General features: G+C 42.5%; 1 protein-coding gene and 2 non-coding genes across 6 annotated transcripts in view; 2 read left to right on the top strand and 1 right to left on the bottom strand.

Moving 5' to 3' along the window:
* LOC126162664 (atypical protein kinase C) overlaps positions 1-18,937 on the top strand; it is a 761,639-nt gene that overhangs the window by 699,549 nt on the left and 43,153 nt on the right. The gene's annotated exons all lie outside the window — the stretch shown is intronic.
* On the bottom strand, positions 707-781 carry Trnat-ugu (transfer RNA threonine (anticodon UGU)). The gene has a single exon. It is a non-coding gene; the product is annotated as a tRNA-Thr (tRNA).
* Trnat-ugu (transfer RNA threonine (anticodon UGU)) lies at positions 1,065-1,138 on the top strand. The gene has a single exon. It is a non-coding gene; the product is annotated as a tRNA-Thr (tRNA).

Here is an 18,937-nt window from a genome sequence, read left to right as displayed (position 1 = left end):
GAGTAGACGTGCAGCTGCTGAGTAACTGACCGCCCAGGCGAACCAAGGGGCCAGCAGCAGTGTCTGCTCAACGACCGTTCAGCGAACTATGCTGGAAGTGGGCCTCAGCAGCAGTCGCCTGGTTCATGCACCACGCTGAGTGCCGTCCATCGGTGACAAAATCTAGACTTTACACGCCAGTACCTCAGCTGGACGTCCACTAAGTGACTGGAGGAGGCTTCTCAGATGAACCACGTTTTATACTCCATCGAACAGATTACCGTTGGCGCGTACGACGTGAAACGTCTGAAACCAAACACTGTGCAGCAGTCGTCAGAAGACCCCTGGTCAGAGGTCATTCGATGGGCGATCCCATAATTCTGGAACGCATAATGGATCAACATAAGTTTGCATCTATTCTTCGCGACTATGTCCACTCCTAAATGCAGTTTAGTTTTCCTCGGCGCAATGGCATGTACCAGCAGGACAATGCGACGTGTCAGACAACTCGCATCATACGTGTGTGGTTCCAAGAGTACCAGGACAAGTTTACCCAATTCCCTTGGCCATCAAACGTCCCGTATTTATGCATGAAGGTAGTGACTGTTCTAGAAAGAACAGTTACCGTTGATGACCTTGCAGCTTTCGCTAGAATGAAATAATTGAATGGACACCCTAGCTGCAAAGAGGCGTTGATACACTTCATTGGGGACATGTTGAAAATGTGTGCCCCGACCGAGACTCGAACCCGGGATCTCCTGCTTACATGGCAGACGCTCTATCCATCTGAGCCACCGAGGGCACAAGGACTTTTCCCTTGCACGCCCCCCGCGAGACTCACATTCTCATGTCCACACCACTACATTCGTAGTGCGCCTAATAGACGTTTGCCCTTCTTGTGCGAACGCACACGCTATGCCCAAACTCTTACCGGACTTGGTAGATTAATCTGCCACAAGTAATGACTATGATGGGCAAACATCTATTAGGCTAACTACTAATGTAGTGGTGTGGACATGTTGAGAATGTGGGTCTCACGGGGGGCGTGCAAAGGATAAGTCCCTGCAGGCGCACTATCCTCTGTGACCTCGGTGGCTCAGATGGATAGAGCGTCTGCCATGTAAGCAGGAGATCCCGGGTTCGAGTCCCGGTCGGGGCACACATTTTCAACATGTCCCCAATGAAGTGTATCAACGCCTCTTTGCAGCTAGGGTGTCCATTTAATTATCATTTCATTCCCGTATTTAAGACGAGTGGAGAATCTTTGGGATCACCTCAGTCAGGCTGTTCGCGTCATGGATTCTCAACCGAGAAACGTAGCGCAGCTGGTCACGACACTGGTGTCGGTATGGCTCCACACTGCCCGTCGATACCTCCCAGAATCTCATTCTCTCTCTTCCTGCACGTCTTGCAGTGGTTTACACCGCAGAAGGTGGTTATTCAGGCTGTTGACAGGCGGTCACATTAGTGGTACTCAACAGTGTATATCCATACAGACCTATACGATAACTCTTATTGCAAATTTTTTCAGATAAAATGACTCTGAGCACTATCGGACTTAACATCTCAGGTCATCAGTCCCCTAGAACTTAGAACTACTTAAACCTAACTAACCTAAGGACATCACACACATCCATGCCCGAGGCAGGATTCGAACCTGCGACCGCAGCGGTCGCGCGGTTCCAGACTGAAGCGCCTAGAACCGCTCGGCCATCAGCGGCCGACTTTTTTTAGATACGTCATGAATTTGTACAGTGGTAAGATTTAATACTGTTTCCTTGTGAGTCTCAGGAAATTTTAAGTGGAAGCATTGATTGTACGAGTCGAGTAATTTGTGATTTCTCGCGTATCTCTTGCACTCGCGACGCCCTAGCCAAATGTCAGGCAATGGTTCGAACAAGCTCGTTAGTGTACCGAGCACTGTTGCGCTTCGGGAAATCTCGAGCCAGTTCGAAGACGGGTATCATTTGTCCTAGGCACATTCAAGTGACATAATTGTGAAGGACGTGGAGGATGAGTAGTCTGCAAGATCTTCTTTGCAGATACGGAGGCAATTTTTGCTTTTTCACGATGTAGTGTTGGTGTTTCTGTCGCCACCAAACGCAAGAGAGAATTGGGTCAGACGGGCACTGCACAGAGCGAACACCACCTCTCTCCCTGCTTACATCCCCACTCCCTCCGTCACCCCCTCCAACCACCACCACCACCACCACCACCACCACCATCACCACCACCACCACCACCCGAGTGCTCGGTGCTTGGCATGAGCCACCGCCACTGTAAGGAACACGCAGCAGCGGACAGCGCTTGATAGCATAGCATAGACAACACAGTGTGGCATAGCGCAGCGCAGCCTGGTCCGGGCAGGGCGCTTAATGAGCGCGGGATGCGGCCGGCTGATTGATGGCGCGCGCCGGCGCATCCATCTTGCCAAATCAAATAGAGCCGACAGCCGGCGCGATGCATAATTCAGCAGCGCCCGCCAATCTGCACGCCCCATGTTTAATGTACGCCACGGCAGCCGCCGCCGCCGCCGCCGCCTGCAACCAACCAATTTCCGTTTATTTTTCGCCGTGCTGGCTCCGCTGTCTGCCGCGGGGCGATAACTTTTCAATCGCTACGACAAACCCTAAATGGTGACGCGTTTCGTCGCTAGAGCTGTCGCCACTAGCCTTAGAGCTCCACGTATTAGTTTTCGGTCCCTTCTCCGATTTACAATCGATCCACGTAATAATGACAACGCATGATCCCTCAGGTTCTTCCTCTGCATCACAGTGAAGAAACAAATGCTGGCACCCTAACTTGTATCTCCATTCCCCGAGCGATCACCGTTCGCCGTAAAGGAATCAGATGTCATAGGCTATGGTCCATAGACATATATGATCTGACGGACAGAGTTAGCTGCAGTTTGCGACTGTTTGGTGACGACGCTGTAGTATACGATTAAGTTTAGAGGTTGAGCGACAGTAGGAGGATTGAAGATGATTTACAATTAGGCAAAATTTCTAGTTGGTGTGATGAATCACAGCTTGCTCTAAATATAGAAAAATGAAAGTTAATGCAGATGAGTAGCTAAAACCCATCCCGCAATACTGTAATACAGTATTAGTAGTGTGCTTAAATATCTAGGCGTAATGTGGCAAAGCGATATGAAATGGAACGAGCATGTAAGGATTGTAGTAGGGAAGGCGAATGGAAGAATTTGGTGTACTGGGAGAATTTTATAACATGTTGTTCAAATGTAAAGGAGGCTGTGTATAGAAAACTAGTGCGATCCATTCTTGAGTATTGCTTGAGTGTTTGACATCCGCGGCAGGTCGGACCAAAGGAAGACACTGAAGCAGTTCAAAGACGGACTACTAGATTTCTTACCGTCAAGTTCGATCAACCTGTTTGTATTACGGAGATGCTTCGTGAACTCAAATGGAGGTACCTGGAGGGAAGGCGATATTCTTTTCAAGGAATACTATTGACAAAATTTTGAGAACCAGCAGGTGACGTCGACTGCAGCACGAGTCTACTGCCGCCAAGAGTGGGACTAAAAATAATAACGTGTTCATTTATGTTAACAGTAATCGTGTATACTACTACTAATAGTAGTAGTAGTAGTAGTAGTAGTAGTAGTAGTAGTAGTAGTACAAGATACTGTCTGCCATGCACGACACAGTGGCGTGCGAAGTGTGGATGTAGATGTAGCTAGAGCTCGATCGCTTTCACACAAGGAGAGGGTTGCCTGCGATTCGTATGTCGACGGAAAGCGCACTCCGATAGTCTAACTGAGCGACAGGTTGAGACTCTTCCAGAGAAAGTGAAATCAAGCAACGTTTTTCTACCTTACTGGCCCATTACTCGGGAAGATAGGTAGGCTCCTGCCGAAACGTAACGTCCATTATATTTCAGTTCCAATAACAAGGATAAAAAGCTAAAGAACGATTTAAGACACCGAAAGTCGAGTGTGTACGACATTCCATGCGAATGTACCATGTCTTACCTGAGGTAGGCCATTAGAACAGTTGATGAGACATGCAATAAATATGAAAGACATACCCGACTACTACAACACCTGAGCAAATCAGCTGTTGCGAGGACTGTCTTGAAAATAATCAAGAAGGGAAATACGATGAGACCAGTATCGGTGGTCCACTTACCAAGTTTCAGGGACAGCATAATTAAGGAGCATAACGAAATAAATATGTCGGAAAACATAATAAACAGGTATGGAGGTTCAATATAAACAAGGCTTGTGATCCGGCTGTCGATTTATTAAAATCTTGTCGGTCGTCACATCTTCTGGGCCAGGGTTACACTGAAAGAATGTGCGTTGCACGCTCTGGAAAACAAAAGTGCGGGCATCAGCTATAAACAGCGGCTCGACGCCAACGGTTGAGTCCAAGGGGAGAGTTTTAGTACCAGTACAACTCACAGCACCTATCAAAATATTGTGCATAAAACAGAAGCAGCAACTCGACTGAACACCCGCTAGCACACTATCATTTTTTCTGTGAAATTAATGTAATTTTGACGTCTCTGTCATTACAAACCGAACTCTCGTTAAGCAACTGAGCTGGAGGAATGAATCAGTTACCGCTGCCTTGAAGATACGTACGGATAATTTGTCTCATTTAGGAAGACTACAGAAAAGCGGTCTCCTCCCCATAGAATGAAATTGTAGTTACTAGCTTTAATCATGGAAGGCTCCCCTGACTTGGCACAGCTTCAACAGTTCCGCTTACACCGAGGTCAGAAAAGTCATGGGATGTGTCCTAATATCGTGTCGACCTTCTTTTGGCCGACGTACTGCAGGAATTCGACGTGGCATGGAGTCAAAAAGTCGTTGGAAGTCCCCTACAGAAATACCGAGCCATGCTGCCTCCGTAACCGTCCATAATTGCGGAAGTGTTGCCGCTGCAGGACTTTGTGCACAAACTGTCCTCTCGATTATGCCCCATAAACGTTCGATGGGACTGATGTCGGGCGATCAGGGTGACGAAATAAATTCGCTCGAATTGTCTAGGATGTACAGACATGGCGCATTGCCATCTATAAAAATTCCACCGTTGCTTCGTTGTTTGGAGACATGAAGCCGATGAATGGATGCAGATGGTCTCAAAGTAGGCGAATATAACCATTGCCAGTCAATGATCGATTCAGTTGGACCTGAGGAGCCCGTCCATTCTATGTAAACATAACACACACAATTATGAGCAACCACTAGCTTGCACAGTGCCTTGTTGACTACTTGGATCCATAGCTTCGTAGGGTCTGCGCCATACTCGAACTTACTATCAGATCTATCAAATGAAATCGGCACTCGTCTGACTAAGCCACAGTTTTCCAGTAGTGTTGTGTCCAACCGATATGATCACGAGTTCGGGAGAGGCGCTGCAGGTGATGTTGCGTTGTCAGCAAAGGCATTCGCTTCGGTCGTCTGCTGCCATAACGCATTAACGCCACATTTCCCCGCACTATCCAGCGGATACGTTCTGCGGTTATTTCACGCGATGTTGCTTGTCTGTTAGCACAGACAACTCTACACCACAACGCCGCTGCACTCAGTCATTAAGTGAAGGCCGTCGGCTACTGCGTTGTCCGTGGTGAGAGGTAATCCCTGAAATTTGGCATTCTCGGCACACTCTTAACACTGTATCTCAGAATGTTGTGTCCGCCGCTCGTGGTCTCGCGGTAGCGTTCTCGCTTCCCGAGCACGGGGTCCCGGGTTCGATTCCCGGCGGGGTCAGGGATTTTCACCTGCCTCGAGATGACTGGGTGTTTGTGTTGTCCTCATCATTTCATCATCATCCAGGAAAGTGGCGAAATTGGACTGAGCAAAGATTGGGTAATTGTACGGGCGCTGATAACCACGCAGTTGAGCGCCCCACCAACCAAACATCATCATCATCATCATCAGAATGTTGAATTCCCTAACGATTACCGAAATGGTATGTCCCATGCGTCTAGCTCCAACTAAGATTCCGCGTTCAGAATATGTTAATTCCCGCCGTGCGGCCAAAATGACGTGGGGAACCTTTTCACACGAATCGCCTTAGTACAAGGGACAGCTCCGCCAATGCACTGCCCTTTTATAGCTTGTGTAGGCGATACTACCGCCTTCTATATAAGTGCAAATTTCTATCCCGTTATTCTTGTCATCTCAGTGTATTTTCAGTGGGCAGCGCCGATTAGCTTTGGCTGCTCGATCAGCGGGAAATGGTATTGTTACCCGGACTGGAGACGCGTACCTGCAAACATACAGAAATATTAATTACTTAATTTTATTTCTCGATGTGGTAATTAAAACGATATGACTACTACTCATACGACACAGGTGGGTGCTCTTCGTTATTGTAGTGTGTCTTTCAGTAATTATTCGTTATTAATGACCTGTATGACAGCTTGCCTCATCATCAGCTGTGTTATTACTTCCAGAGATTCATCAAAACCATGAATATCATAAAGTCCTATTTTACACCATTTCTTCAAAATACCAGACGTTTGTTGATGTGACTATGTCGCACTTGTGAACGACAGCGTTCAAAGAAAGCGCTGTCTTAGCCTCGCAGAATACTGTTGCGCTGTTCCTTGCTTCAACTCCCGTAACCATTTAAGAATTTTTTTCCTTGAGGTTGTCTGAAACTGGGCTCGCTCAGCCACATAAAGTCAAATGAGATGACGATTGTGTTAATAAGTGAGAAACTGACACGCAGTGGCGGCATTAGTGAGTTGAGATTGAAAGATTTGCTCCCGTTACTCGTGCTTGTTTATCGTTGTGAAACAGCGAGCTGAAATTGCTTTGAAGAGATGCAGTGTCGTTGGCTGTGCTTTGCGGCCAGGTTTTTCAATGAAAGAAGACACACCTTGCGTCGTGGCGAGTCGTGGCTATGTTGCAGTATGGGGTGCAAATACCATTTCATACAGTGAGGTCATTCAGATTTACCTTGTGGATCTGATAACTTAATCCAAATTCAGCTTGCAAAGTCATTCCAAGAGTATACTCAAGCTTGTCCACACCTTTTCAGTTAGTAAGGGAAGCAGGGACAGAGCGTGATACTTAATGTTTAACGACTGTCGTTGAATAAAAGAGTAAAAGAAAAAACTTGTAGTATAACCTAACGTACTTTACTCGAAAATCACTTAAAACTGTGTTATGTATTTTTTACGTTTTATCAAGGAAATGCTTACATATTTCCCGTTCTTCATACCCATACGGCACAATGGGATAAGCAATTTTTTTCAATTATAGCATAAACGTTTAAATTATTTGGAATGTCAGCTTAAACCAACACAAAAGGTTTCTTGATGAAAAATTTGGACTAAGGAATATGGAATCGTCAAAAAATAGTTAACAGGAGAAAATATTTTGTCATTTTGAAAAGTATAAATTTATTTTTAATGCTTAATACCAAGTTACTATTACTTTTTGAATCCCTTCGCTCGTGCGTCAGATATATTTTCCGGTTTGCGAGTAGTTAATGATCTGACAGTGAGATATTTCATCGCTGGACTATAGAATTTGTTCCCCATTGACTTCTAGTATGCTACCAGCTCGTCATTTTGAACATTTTGCAATTTACTTTTGATTTGTCAACTTTGTAGTTGGGATTATTGTTAGCCTTATAAACATATCTTTCCAACCTTGATTTGGGTGCGTTAAACTTCTTACGAGCTTTTAAAATTCCCATTTCAGAAGATTAAGTGAGTGAAACTGCCATTTCCATTGAGTTAATACGCAGTTGCTATCTAACAGTCTTTCTTAGGTTAGTTCACGCCGTCTGGAAATGCGAGAGGGGGGAGGAAAGGGAATGTATAGCTTGAAATCTACTTGCATCAAAACATGAAGGCCTCGGCGCCGTCCTCTTCCACTCTGAGATCACATTCCAGATTGATCACTTTTATGGAGCATAATAACTGATGGACTTAAACGTTTTATGTACGAACTTGCAGCGAATGGCATACATTTCTACATCACATGTTATTTAAGGGCGTACAATTAAAAATTAACGGCCCTACCTTGCGTTTAAATTCAGCAAGAATTATAAAAACAGAATTAGAAACGTTAAGGACAATCTTTCAGTTGCAATTCGCACTCCAAATCAAGTCAAAATGACTGTCGCACTTTTCATTCCATTCAGAGAATTAGTTTCATGTCACTACAGTAGGTTGCAGCATTCCCCAATCTAGGAAACAGCGTAATGCCGTCGTGCCCATCCTCTTCTGTCACGAGTTCCCCTAATAGATATTTTTACAATTGTCACTTAGATATCAAATCCCACAACCAATGTTTGTCTCTCCTGCGTATCGGGAAATCCACGGTCAATCCTACTGGTTTTGTAGGAATTTATGTAGAGGAAGTACGCGGCCTATTTGAGCAACGAGGTTTTGATAACATGATGGAATTTGGCACCGTATTGCTGAGGTTTATAGCTCATGTAGTGCCTAAAGAACACATTTAAAAAAGAGTTGGTGTCATGAGTACATCCTACCACAAATACCACAGTGGAAAATGGATCTCTGATGGGTTCGCCAAGACCGAAGAAGATGCAAATATGACGGACTAGTTGAACGAGCTCTCAAAGAAGAACTTTTCGGTCAGTTTTACGTGGTTGAATGAACATTCCATGCCTTGTATTAAAGTTTGTATGTGAGGGGTGTGGGGTGGGGGGGGGGGGGGACACGGCGGCACTACGTTGAACATCAGAACCATTAAAACCGCCATCTTAAAATTTCTGTTTGTCTATTAAACCAGTTTTTGACAGATGGTGTACTACTTGTATAAAGAACTTCACAATAAGATTCAACAATCTGTCGGTACCGCTTATTTCCTATCTTAATACCGAAACATCACAGTCACAAGCTGGGTAAATGGCTCTGAGCACTATGGGACTTAACATCTTAGGTCATCAGTCCCCTAGAACTTAGAACTACTTAAACCTAACTAACCTAAGGACATCACACACATCCATGCCCGAGGCAGGAGTCGAACCTGCGACCGTAGCAGTCCCGCGGTTCCGGGCTGCAGCGCCTAGAACCGCAAGACCACCACGGCCGGCCAAGCTGGGTAAGAAGGTGAGGAGGAGGAGGAGGAGGAGGAGGAGGAGGAGGAGGAGGAGAGAGGGAATAACAACATGCTTGATACAGTATTACAGCATTCGACCGAACTGTGCACTTTAACACTGGTTTTCTTACTGTGTGAAGGTGACGTTTGTCAGACATATCTTCCGTACCAGTAGTATTATTTACGAAAAACTCGTTAGAGCAACTGCGAAAACCAACAACATTCATATAGTGCGACTTGGATGAAGAAATAACAACAAACGCAAGCGTCTTCAGAGCAAAGTCCCATGTGTGTGAGCCTGGGCGTACCAGTGCGATCTGATAAAGACGCAATTTCTATTTACAAACGAGGTCTCTGCATGGCGCAAAGTTTGCATAAAGAGCGGTGTGCGTGTGAAGTGTCGTGTCGTATTGTAATGCGCGAAACAGGAAGCACCGTGGTGTGTGTGTGTGTGTGTGTGTGTGTGTGTGTGTGTGTGTGTGTGTTGGCAGGTATTAAGACGCAGATGTAAGCCACGTGCCGCTATTGCGGACGACAGTACCGTTGCAGTTTTACGGGAACGTGACGAAAAATCCCTGTAATCAACCGGTGTACGCAGTATCGTTGCAACGAAGCTTGGAACTCCAACGCGGAGCCGGAGGAGTAGTACGTAAGAGTAATGAATACAGTGTGACACTCGTTGCCTCGTCATGGAGATGATGATTAATAATTTTGCAGCCATTATCGGTATTTTTGCCGCCCTTGTCGGGGTTTTGGAGACGGACGGCGTCGTAGCTCCTCTGTATTTGAAAGTGATGAACTGACGTCCTGTCAGAGATAGATGCCCGCTGTCACAGGCCTATGCGTCAGCGCCCATTCACGCCAGCGTCCTTTCTGAGTAAGAGATCGTTCACTGAACCGAACCAGTGTCATCTGACAGCAAAATCATAACCACACAGAATCATTATCTGACAGGCATTCGCATTTTATAGCTAACTGCAATAATTTTTTGACGTACAGTTCTGTAGCGCTTCTGTCAGCTATAATCTGGAATCTCTAGTCACACCTCCTTTTTGCCGCGTTTGTTTTCGCGCTGCAGAACTTTAGCAGTCGTCCGTGGGGCACCGGGTTGCAGCCTTGGTGGTCGAAAAGTCAGGGAAAATCAGGGGAACCGAAGTCGTCTGTGCATGATTTCCAGCGATGGGATAAGATATCAGTCTCCTTTGTAGTTTCTCATGACGTATTGCCAGGTGAAACAGTTGAAACCCATCTGTCCTTCGTATGGTGACCGTCCCCTTCCACCCATCACCCTCTCTACCCTAGTAGCATGGCGCTGCGTTCCATCAATGCACTTTTCACAGCCACATACAATAATTAAAGTTCCAATACGATACCAGCCTTCGCTGAAGAAAATAAGCCGATTAAGAGACTGCAACTAACCGTAGTAACTTCCCATCCAGTTACAGTATGTGAATATTTTTAGTGGGCTACTTGAACATACGTTGTTTGCCCTTTATGATTAATTATTGTTTTCAATTTCCATAACTTATAAACACCGTTCGAGTTCACACTAAAAATGAGTGAAAGTGCTCAGTTCCATCTTGAAATGGCGACCATTTCACTAGTTGCTTAACCTGTGGGCGTTCGTATTTTACTTCCTCATACGGAACGTACGTTTGACATCGTTGTATGCCTTGGTACAATTCTTCGCTTTGTTATTCCCCTTCATTCGATTTTTAGTATGTACTTCTCCGTTTCAATACTCCAGTTGTTTCTGGTATTATTTCCTTCTAGTTCGTTTTCCGCGTGTGGTTTCTAGGGGAAAATTAGAAATCACAGAACGGTCATATGTCGTTTTCTTGCGGAAAACGAGTCACATAATAATAATAATAATAATAATAATAATAATAATAACCCCGTGGAGGCCCGGGAAAAGAATAGGCCTTCAGTATGTTCTGCCAGTCGTAAAAGGCGACGAAAAGAACAAACCTCTAATAGGGCTAAACCCCCCTTTTAGTGTGATTAGTTGGTTCAGGACAGAACTAAAGAAGCCTCGGACAAGCGCCGTCATGGTCGGGGACGACGCTTTGAACCCTATGCCCGCCCACAATGGTAACGACACTGCTAGCCAACTGGAAAATGATTTACATCCAAATAGAGGTGTTTTGCAGGATATGCTTCTAGCAACCACCCTAGAAGGAAAACAAAGACAGAGGATGAGATGGTCAGATGAAGTTAACCGACACCTCATGTTCTGTTATTACCAAGCAACAAACCTAGGCACCAACACAACTGGATACAGATCACAAGTATACACAACATTTATTACCAGATACCCGGAATTAAAATTTTTAACAGAACAACAACTAGCTGATCAGATCCGTGTAATAATAAAAAATAACAGGATACCCCAGTCAGAATTAGAAAACATCAAACAAAAAGTACAACAAATACTGGAACAAAATAACGTGCAATCAGAAGAAGAAGAAAATACAGTAATGGACTCAAACATCCCAGAGCAAACAAACAAAGAACAACACGCATCAATTAAACAATCAGAGGAAAACGAAATCTTAAGACAGCCACCAGAACAAGCACAAATAGGACACAAAGTGACACACATGTTAGATATAGAAGAAAAATTTCAGCTGACATATATAGAATACAAAGACACAAATACAGACATTAGACCATTCTTGCATAGACCGCCAAATAACCCACAAGTCGAAACAACAATAACAGCTATCAACACAATCATACACAACAAAATAAATGAAAACACAACTATGAAAGAGTTACAACTACTGGTTTATATAGGAGCACTCACTACACTAAATCTACACTCTAGGCAGAGATCAGAACCAACCAACACACAGAAGAAACCCACAAAACCAGCATGGCAACACAGGCTACAGATGAGAATAGAAAAACTGAGAAAAGACATCAGACAGCTAACACAATTTATGAGAAATGAAATATCAGACAAAAAACGAAAAAGGTTAGGTAAAATCTCACAACAAGAAGCAATAGAGCAATTAGAGGAAAAGAAGTAGAAATTACAAGCATTGGCCAAACGACTTAGAAGATACAAAAAAGTGAAAATAGAAGGAAACAAAACCAAACATTCAACACAAACCAAAAGAAATTTTACCAGACAATAGATAACACACACATTAAAATAGACAATCCACCAAACATAACAGACATGGAACACTTCTGGAGCAACATATGGTCAAACCCGGTACAACATAACAGGCATGCACGGTGGATACAAGCAGAAGCAGAAACACACACATACAAAATGATACCACAAATGCCTGAAGTGATAATTTTGCAACATGAAGTCACCCGAGCAATTAATTCTACTCACAATTGGAAAGCCCCTGGAAAAGATAAAATAGCAAATTTCTGGCTAAAGAAGTTCACCTCAACACATTCACATCTAACTAAATTATTTAACAGCTACATTGCAGACCCATACACATTCCTTGATAAACTTACACATGGAATAACTTATCTGAAACCTAAAGATCAAGCAGACACAGCAAACCCAGATAAGTATCGCCCCATAACATGCCTACCAACAATATACAAAATATTAACTTCAGTAATTACACAGAAATTAATGACACATACAACACAGAACAAAATTATAAATGAAGAACAAAAAGGCTGTTGGAAAGGAGCACGAGGATGTAAAGAGCAACTGATAATAGATGCAGAGGTGACATATCAAGGTAAAACTAAACAAAGGTCGCTACACTACGCATACATTGATTACCGAAAAGCTTTTGATAGTGTACCCCACTCATGGTTACTACAAATATTGGAAATATACAAAGTAGATCCTAAATTGATACAGTTCCTATATATAGTAATGAAAAATTGGAAAACCACACTTAATATCCAAACAAATTCAAATAATATAATATCACAGCCAATACAGATTAAGCGTGGAATATACCAAGGAGACTCATTAAGCCCTTTCTGGTTCTGTCTTGCTCTGAACCCACTATCCAACATCCTAAATAATACAAATTATGGATACAATATTACTGGAACATACCAACACAAAATCACACATTTGCTTTACATGGATGACCTAAAACTACTGGCAGCAACAAATCAACAACTCAACCAATTACTAAAGATAACAGAAGTATTCAGCAATGATGTAATTATGGCTTTTGGAACAGACAGATGTAAGAAAAATAGCATAGTCAAGGGAAAACATACTAAACAAGAAGATTACATATTGGATAACCACAGCGACTGCATAGAAGCGATGAAAAAAACCTATAAATATGTAGGATACAGACAAAAAATAGGAATAGATAATACAAATATTAAAGAAGAACTAAAAGAAAAATATAGACAAAGACTAACAAAAATACTGAAAACAGAATTGACAGCAAGAAACAAGACAAAAGCTATAAATACCTATGCCATACCAATACTGACCTACTCATTTGTAGTAGTGAAATGGAGTAACACAGACCTAGAAGCTCTCAATACACTTACACGTTCACAATGCCACAAATATAGAATACATCACATACATTCAGCAACAGAAAGATTCACATTAAGCAGAAAGGAAGGAGGAAGAGGATTTATCGACATAAAAAACCTACATTATGGAAACGTAGACAATTTAAGAAAATTCTTTCTATACGAGCAGAAACTAGCAAAATACACAAAGCAATCACTCATATAAATACATCGGCTACACCATTGCAATCTCATAACCACTTCTACAACCCTTGAGATCACATAACACCAACAGATACAAAGAAAGTAAATTGGAAAAAGGAAACACTACATGGCAAGCACCCGTATCATCCAACACAACCACACATCGATCAAGACACATCCAACACATGGCTAAGAAAAGGCAATATACACTGTGAGACGGAAGGATTCATGATTGCAATACAGGATCAAACAATAAACACCAGATATTACAGCAAGTATATTATTAAAGATCCCAGTACCACAACAGATAAATGCAGACTTTGCAAACAACAAATGGAAACAGTAGGTCACATCACAAGCGGATGTACAATACTAGCAAATACAGAATACCCCAGAAGACATGACAATGTAGCAAAAATAATACATCAACAACTTGCCATACAACATAAACTAATAAAACAACACGTTCCCACATACAAGTATGCACCACAAAATGTACTGGAGAATGATGAATACAAATTATACTGGAACAGAACCATTATAACAGATAAAACAACACCACATAACAAACCTGACATCATACTCACCAGTAAAAAGAAGAAATTAACACAACTAATCGAAATATCCATACCCAATATAACAAATATACAGAATAAAACAGGAGAAAAAATTGAAAAATTCATCCAACTGGCTGAGGAAGTCAAAGACATGTGATATCAGGATAAAGTTGACATCATACCAATTATACTATCAACTGCAGGAGTCATACCACACAATATCCACCAGTACATCAAGGCAATACAGCTACATCCAAACGTATATATACAACTACAGAAATCTGTAATTATTGATACATGTTCAATTACCCGAAAGTTCCTAAATGCAATGTAACATATACCGTACAGTTAAAAGGAAGTCACGCTTGATCAAGGTCCGCGTCACTTTCCATTTTTAACCAGACATAACGTCTGAGAAAGCAAAGAAATAATAATAATAATATGGTGATGGTGATCATACAGATGGATTTCTCCTCTTTTGAAATCACTTTTCCACCATCATTTGCGATTTTCCGTTCTATTTCAGATTTTCATGCACAAACACTCAACAGTAAGCTTTCCTGCTGTCTAATGATGACTTCATTTCGTGTTGACCCTTCTCTTCCCCTTCCTTCCTAAATTTGACTAAAGTTTGCAGTGCAATTTGAATTATAACCTCTGTGGTAGCGTTCTCTTGGCATTGAATCGTTACTTAAAATTAAGTGCTCAGTAATAGTTTTCTTGAACTCTTTTGTTTTTTAATTGAGTTACTGCATATTGCCGCCTCTTGGCTGAGTTGCACCAAGTGTAGCGCATGCGCTGTACATTTCTCGTAACAGCGACGATTAACTTCATATTTTGTAACAAGTTATTCTTGTTATTTATTCATATCATAATCTTGTTTTTTTGAATATACTCCTATTTAGCATTCACAGCGATACTGTATTTCCGTTATTATTATTATTATTATTATTATTATTATTATTATTATTATTATTGATCGCGGCTTGAGAGAGTATTACGAAACAATGAAGCGTTCAGCTACGTGAGTGCGCAGAACTGCCAAAAATACTCGCGTGTGGTAGATACTCTTCTATTGTGTGGTTGAAGTTAATTGCATAAAGCGTGTGCTTTGCTCATCAGAGTAATTGCGCTATAGAGTCTCGCAGATATTTTCATTTCTGTTTGATAAAGCGTATGTTATTCTCTGTGCCCTTCACGTCGTTTTACTTCTGTTATACAACTTAAAGTTCTTTCATTTCCTCCTTTTTCCATTTTCTTTAACAGATATGTTTCGCTCTGATTTTTATCTGCTGGCTCTGTTTATAATTTTTTTGTTTACCTCTCTTCATATAAACTCAGAAGTATTACACAAATTACCTTTTTTCCACCTATGGTAGGATAACGACATTGGGGCGACTGTTTCTAAACAGAGCAGATTAGTATGTTCTTTTGACTAGGCTGCCTGAATTCTCGCCTGAATGTGGTTTACGTTCTGTATGGTTTAATCGTGGCACTAGCGGTAGCGGAGGCCAATGGCTCTTTTGATCTGCCAGCATACATGAAACACGGAGAGATTTAGCCCAGTGTTTGCGTTGGAGAGTCACCTTTTCAGGGCTGACAAACTTCATTACTGTGCGTCGGGGCGAGTTTGACGCTGGCTGACTAAGCTCCCTGCACCGATACTTGCGTGGAATCATCTCCGAATTAAGCCTGAGCCACTGTTAATGTTGGATTGCCCAGATCGTCAAAGGCCTTCCTGTGCGCCTCATATCATTTAGCGTAATCACAAACTCCAGTCTTGCCATCTACAGTTGCGCAATATGCAGCTGAAAGTTCTGGTCCCACATTCTCATTTCATTCACACGAATAATAACAGACGCGTTAGCTTAAGTCGCTAGGACAAAGGTCAGTAGCTTTCGCGGAGGTAACTATCCTAATTATTTCAATGCAGTAATTCGTCCAGCACTATCCACTTTACGATTCCGCTACAGTTTAGATGTACTCCGCGCTTGTTTGGTTGTAGCGACGTTTGGTTAGTTTCTGATAGTATGAGACGTGAGCGTGTGTGATTCTAGCTATCATTCCTGTGGCAATACTGAGACTAATTGACTTACAGTGTGTTAACTGTAAGACGGCTGAGTTGTGTGGGGGGAGTGCGGGGAGAGGAGGAAGCAAGCATTAGCTGGCGAGGGGAGAGGAGCCGTTGAGGAGGGGACAAGGCACGCCTACCAGTTGCAGTGCTGGCACTACAAATTGCCCGTCATGTTTACACGAAAGCAGACGAAAGGCTTGGAAGTAAAACTCGCTTTAAATGTTGTTCGTAAACGAAACTGAAATCGTCATGTACATTAATATATATATATATATATATATATATATGTTTGTCTACTATGCGCTCCCCCATGTTGTGACACCAACGACACTCTCTTCACGTAAGTCACCCTTCCTCTGCCAACACTTATGAAACGTTAAGTTATTATCGATCCACGATTCATCGAGATAAAATATTTCTCTGCCTGCTTCCCTGAAGTTCGTCATGTCAACAATGAAACGAGATCGCCAGTGCACAATGTCTGGACGTTCCTCTTGTTTTCCACCTTACGCCATATAAATCCGATAGACAAAAGTACTCTCAGCGAGACAATACTCCACTTCCAGCCTATTTTGTCGTGCAAAACTGGAAGCAGTGTTCGCAGGATCGGCACAATCTTCCACACTGAATAAAATTCCGCTATCGTGTCGCGAATGACACGCTGGTTGAAATCATCGATCATTACTTCGATTTCTCCACTTCTTTTCCTAAGTTAAAAGAGAGAGAAAAATTTATAAGAAAATTTCTTCTGCACTTCATGTATTTTTTTTAAATTTGGAAATGTACTGTAATATGAATGTGTTTCGAAATAATACAGTAATCAGTGATGTTTCCATACAAAGCAATACAGTAGCAAGGAAAAATGAAATATAAGGTAATTCGGACGAAATAGGGGGCTCCTTCAAAGTGATCACTAACAAAATATCTGAAATGGAAACTCACCTTTTCTTGCCAGGCGTTTGTGGTGATACGCCAGGATGATTCTTGGAAAACTGTTTGAATCTTCCAATGCTACGCATGCTTTGTTCTGTGTATGTAGCAGCTCTCATTGAAGATTTGTAAATGGGGTGAAGCAATTTTTTCTGCTCCCTTTCGCAGCATTCAATCACACGCAATATAATTTTGCGAGCATCTCTACGTAATACTGGTTTCCTTCTAACCGTAGGCCTACCGATAGGGGTTGTTGGCGACTCCCGAGATGGGCCAGCAACTGCCTCTTCACTAATTTTGATAATGTTTAGCACAACTGCACAATAAAAACACGCAGAACAGTACAGCGCAAAACAATAACGAAGCAGACGACAATGGCTACCTTGTACAACACAGTCAGCTACGTAATGTTGGCAGCAGTCGAAACTGCGTGCCTACCGAAGCCTCCCGACGTTTACCGACTTCTACCGATTCAGGACTAGGGAGAGGTCTGCCATCTATAAGTTTACACACTGTACAATCGCGAGTATTAATACGTCATCAGTTTAATTTCATGCAGCACACCAGTAAGAGCTACGTACTTCCATAGCTACTAAAGTATGAGTACGCTGACAGGCTGTGGAAAAAAAATGATGTACTCAAATTCCTGTCATGTTACTCTAAACTGTAATATGTGTAGCTACTCTAATTTCCCGACGAATACCGGTGTGGTCATATCTACAAGGCCACAGCTCGTTTTTTCATTGCTGACTTTGATGACGTTACTGTCGATTGGAAGTTAAATCTAATGCGCTTATAAGTCATCTCTGTAATCTATATGATGCGATTGCGACTACACGAAAGCGGTACATTTAGTTACTGGGCATATCCCAATGTGACGTGTGTGCTTTATTTTATTGTGTTGATCTGGATCACTCAATGTAATGATACAATCATTGAACGTTATTAGATATACTCTGAAGCAGAATGCAGACAATTTGTTCCGTCATCTCTATCTCTGGAGAAAAAGAACTAAACGGTGTGCAAATTTTTTGCCGATCTTCATGGAATAATAATAAAATGTGCTCAACGAAGTGATAACAGTATTAGAGCAGACGGCGGAAAACATGCCCATTATATTTGATGCTCTAATATTCTATTTGATTCTTATGCTGTTCACATGGAAGTGTTCAGCAGAGGGTTCATAGCACTACTTTCATGCTGGTTTTCTGCCGTTTCATTTTCAGATAGCATGTGGGAAAAATGAACACGAAAATTGTCCGTACAAGTTCTGATTTTTGTTATTCGACAGGGTGACCCAAAACGCCGTTAACTTTTGAAAACTTACTAATTCACGAAATAAAGTAGGTTGGGAAATGACATGGCGTTTTATTGAAACCAAAAACGAATGCAAAAACTGGCCAACAGATACTGCTGGACAGCAACACGTCAGTGCGCCGCTTTAGAACCTCCAAAAATGAGCTGTAGTGACGGAGTCAGTTCGTTCCTGGCTTGGCTGATAAACACCTGCTGGAAGGTACTACTTCCATGCAGAATGGCGCTCCACCCCATATTGCTGTAAGTGTGAAAGATCTCTTGCGCACATCGTTTGGTGACGATCGGGTGCTGAGCCGCCTCGTCCATCATGCTTGGCCTCTCACGTCCCCAGACGTCAGTCCGTGTGATCAGGTAACC

This window comes from Schistocerca cancellata, chromosome 2, assembly GCF_023864275.1.
Source record: "Schistocerca cancellata isolate TAMUIC-IGC-003103 chromosome 2, iqSchCanc2.1, whole genome shotgun sequence".
NCBI lineage: Eukaryota > Metazoa > Arthropoda > Insecta > Orthoptera > Acrididae > Schistocerca > Schistocerca cancellata.
The sequence above is the reverse complement of the archived record's forward strand: the minus strand, read 5'-3'. Positions and strand labels throughout refer to the sequence as shown.